The following is a 5000-nucleotide window of genomic DNA, read 5'->3' as shown; positions in this document are numbered from 1 at the left end:
GATTGTAAATATTTATTGCTTTTCTTTTTGTTCTTTTCAACATTCCCTCTGGATATCCAAGTTTGTCAAAGGTTTTCATAATGTAATCAAATTCGCCTTCTAGGTATTCATTACTACAGATTCGTAGTGCCCTGAGAAAAAATCCTATTACTATACCACTCTTTGTCCTATCATCATGTGCGGAGAAGTAATGTACTAAATCCTCTTTGTTTGTTTCCTTTCTGTATACTGAGAAAGTTACAGTTTTTCCCATTCGTCGTATTAACGTATCTAGGAAGGGCAATTGTCCGTTTTGTTCCTCTTCTACGGTGAACTGAATATCGCTGTTGACCGCGTTAAGCATTCTCACTTTATTATTTACATTGGTGTTTTCGGGGATGATTGCGAGGACGTCGTCTACATATCTAAAACCAGTGTGATCCCCTACCATTGATTCTGATGAAGTTTTCTTTTTCTAATAACTCCATATATAGACAGGCCATCACTGCACTCAAAGGACTACCCATAGCGAGACCTCTATGTTGTTCATATTCGTCACCATTAAAAGTAAACGCACCGAAATTTACGCATAAATCTATCAATTCTATATAATCTTGTTTTCTTATGGGTAGGTCAGTATCGTTCATATCTTTTATTACTCTCTTTACTGCTTCTAACGCACCGTTAGTGGAAATATTTGTATATAACGCCTTGACATCATAGCTTACTAACTTTTTCCCCGTGAAATCTAAATCTTTTAGTCTTGTCAAAAGATCGTTAGAATTTTTCAAATGTGTATTGCTGATCGATCCCATTGCCTATGATAGCGGTTTGGCTAGATAATAACGATACTGACCTACCCATAAGAAAACAAGATTATATAGAATTGATAGATTTATGCGTAAATTTCGGTGCATTTAATTTTAATGGTGACGAATATGAACAACATAGAGATCTCGCTATGGGTAGTCCTTTGAGTGCAGTGATGGCCTGTCTATATATGGAGTTATTAGAAAAAGAAAACTTCATCAGAATCAATGGTAGGGGATCACACTGGTTTAGATATGTAGACGACGTCCTCGCAATCATCCCCGAAAACACCAATGTAAATAATAAAGTGAGAATGCTTAACGCGGTCAACAGCGATATTCAGTTCACCGTAGAAGAGGAACAAAACGGACAATTGCCCTTCCTAGATACGTTAATACGACGAATGGGAAAAAACTGTAACTTTCTCAGTATACAGAAAGGAAACAAACAAAGAGGATTTAGTACATTACTTCTCCGCACATGATGATAGGACAAAGAGTGGTATAGTAATAGGATTTTTTCTCAGGGCACTACGAATCTGTAGTAATGAATACCTAGAAGGCGAATTTGATTACATTATGAAAACCTTTGACAAACTTGGATATCCAGAGGGAATGTTGAAAAGAACAAAAAGAAAAGCAATAAATATTTACAATCGCGGAAAGAAAGAGAGAAATGATAAATATAATACAAATTTTATATCAGTACCTGGCTCAGAAACGTCACCAATAATAGACAAATATTTAACAAAATCAGGTATAAACATAGCTAAAATAACTAACAAGAGGATAGGTGATTTAATAAAGACTTCTGAAAAGAGAACCAATTCCGAAAACAGCGTCGTATACAAAATCCCGTGTAATAGTTGCTCAATGGCTTATTATGGCGAATCGTCAAGAGGATTAGAAAAAAAGAATTTATGAACATAAAAACGACATAAAAGCACATAGGACATCTAATTCTTTAGTAGTTCATGCGGAAAAAATCGATCATTTACCAAACTGGAGAGAAGCTGAAGTGCTACATAAAGGTTTTGATAAATTCACTAGAAGAATTGTTGAATCAGCATATATTTCTACTAATAATTCATCGAATCATCGAGGAGGGTTTATCAATTTAGCTAAAGAAACTAGTATTTTAATTCTAAAACACGCCAGAAAAACGACCTTTCCCAAGTGTCCGAAAAGATAATTAGATTTAGTACATAAACTCCAATTGCAGTTCTACATACACTCTCTGAAGAAGTTCTACGCGAACGAAACGTTAGAGTGCATAGGGTTCCGAGCCTTCCCCTGTGTTTATGTTCTCCATCATCCAAATAATTTGTATAAAATACTTATCAATATATATATATATAATATTATATATATATACATATATATATACATATATATATATATATATATATATATATATATATATATATATAATATTGCTAAAATTTGTTTCATTGTGTCTCATTTTGATTTGTTATTTCTTTATTTATTTGTTATGGTCATCTTAGTCTGTCGATAGATGCATTTATCAAATAATTCATCTTGGCTTATCTATCTGATAATTTCATTTACCTATTTGTTTCTCTATTTATTCATATACTTATTTTAGTATGTTTTTGTTTATTTATATTGTTTTCTTAGTAAATTAGATTAATTAATTAATTTGTTTTAAATTTATTATTTCTAATTAACAATACGTAAGATGTGTGGATTGGAACTATATTTATTTGAATTAATTTTGATAAACACTCAAATAAAATAATGTAATATCCTTTATTCAAAGTCGTCATGCTTGTCGCCTGTAGTTTGATTATAGGTTTATCGTATCTTATTGTTTTATTAATGTGTATAAGTTGTTTCCAGTATTACCAAAAGAGGTTTTTGTTACCAGTGGGATGTAGTGCTTTGACACCATTTGCTTATTTCTTGAGTAAAAATGTGTGTCAGCAGTCCTAGGATATGGTATTTCTGGTACTCATTTGAATACGACATTGATTTGCCGTAAGTTAAAATAGCTTCTCTTAGCTTTTACAGTATATAAGTAAACGTTTACTTTTGTTTCACTTGCTCTCAATATAAAACTACTTGACATAAAACGTCGCTCTCCAGTGCTGGCGACGATAACATCTTCGAAATTCTTTTCGAGCTCATATGATAAATCCCAATTGATTACAATACAATAGCAGATTTTCATATATTTTCATAACACAGTAGGTCTCCATGAATTACGATAAAGCACCTTTCCGAACTGTACTGATTAAGCTGTTCAGATGGTTCTATCCAGATAGAATATCCTCCAACCTTTCCCAAAGTCGAATTGCTGACCCGATCAGGGTCTTAGTTGATGGATGACATTGTTCAAGTCAAGGGTGTTTGGTGGCTGGGGTGAGGTGTTTGTCTATTTCTTATGAATTCAATCGTCTCTACTGTCACCCTCAGAAGAATTTGAATAATGTTATTGTGATGAAGCTATGAAAAGATTGTGAAAAGATTGCTAAAAAGATTATGTGCAATAAACTTAAAACAAAGAAATAAGAACAAATTAGATATATACGACGATCTAATCTTTGTAATGATTTCGTTTTATTTTATTTACTTTGACGCTGTCTTATTTTCAGTGACTGTTTCAGATTTTGTATTAAGGAGAAATGCAGTAAATTGAAATCAGTGAAAGAAAAATAACCAGAGAACAAATGAAATGTTTTACTTCATGTTAGGATTTTATTTCGTTTTATCTTTAATTGTAACATTTTACTTTTCAAGACCTGAAATAAATTGAAATTGGAGAAAATTGACGAGCAAAATTAATGACAGAATCTTTTTGAAAATATTTGATTATTGTATTCTATTTCCTTTTATTTATTCAACCTTACTTTATTCGCTTAAATTGAATTTCATATGATTTATTTAATCTATTTTTATCTTTCTTATCGAATTCTATTTTATTAGATCGTACCTAATTTTATTATATCGATTTTTTTCTAAGATGAGGACAAATCAGAATGATAGGCTTTACTTACACATCAATACTTTATTTGTAGTCATTTGGCTATGGATCCGGTGATCATTCAATACATAATTCTCTCAGTATATCGCAAGGCATCAAAAGGATTAGCCTTTAGAGGTGCGTGGATGTGACCAAACCCACCACTTTAGCTCATTGTCTTCGAAGAGCCGAAAAAAGTGGCGATCACTAGCAGCCGTTGTTGGATCGTTCCAAGGACCTATGATGACAAGGCCAGAAAGCAAAGCAAACGTTCATGTATCATCATGGGTGAGAGAAACATGTTTGTTTGTGATAGTGCAAACAGGAAAATGATATCCTAGAACTTCTTGGAGAAATGGGTAGGACAAAGGACTTTGCGTCAATTCTAGATTGATCAAGCCTTTTCTCCCGAAGTGTTACGACATGAAGTCCAGAAAGAAAGAAGATAGTCCTTTGTCTCCCTTGAAGTGATGAATTTCCTTGAACCACAGTTTCTTGGCGCAAAAATGTTCAGGAGAAAGGAGAAGATTGTATACTGAAACAATGAACCATTTTGTTTCGAAGTTTAACTACACGAAAGACTTCAGAAAGAGATAAGGGAATCCTCTCCTTCATTAAAGGCTGAACTTCTCGGATCAAAGTTCAACGGCGGGAAAATATCCACAAGGGGAGGAAGGTCTTCATCTCACTTGAAGTCACGAACCTCTTTGGGTCGAAGTCCCCAACGAGGTGAAGAACTCCAGAAGACAAGAAGAAAAGTCTTTGTCTCTCTTGAAGAGACAAACCTCTTTGGGTCGGAGTCCATTGAGGCGAAGAACTTCTGGAAGGATGAGTCATTGTATCTCTTCAAGCAATGAGCTTCTTCACCACCCCGAACTCCAGAAGGAGTGAAGGATCTTTGTCTCTCTTGAAGCAGTGAACTTTGGAACAACATCCTGATAAAAAAAGAAAAAAAGAAAAGAAAAAAAATCAGGTTGGAAGTCTTTGCCTCTCCTGAAGCGATGACCCTCTTTGGGTCGAAGTCCAGCGACTATTTAAACTCCAGAACGGAAGACTAACGGCAAGAGACAAAATCCAGTAAGCTCTCTCTTCCATCCTTTATTCCTCTTTGCTCAGTTATCCTAGTTCCATTGCTCCTTGCTCCTCTTTCCTCTCCTAAACCTCTTTTTATTTGCTTCTCTCTTCACCCACTTATCTTGTCACTCATTTCTTTTTTCCATCCTCTCTAT

This window comes from Oratosquilla oratoria, chromosome 28 (assembly GCF_046742065.1).
Source record: "Oratosquilla oratoria isolate Oo_2021 chromosome 28, ASM4674206v1, whole genome shotgun sequence".
Classification (NCBI taxonomy): domain Eukaryota; kingdom Metazoa; phylum Arthropoda; class Malacostraca; order Stomatopoda; family Squillidae; genus Oratosquilla; species Oratosquilla oratoria.
Note: the sequence above shows the minus strand (reverse complement) of the source record.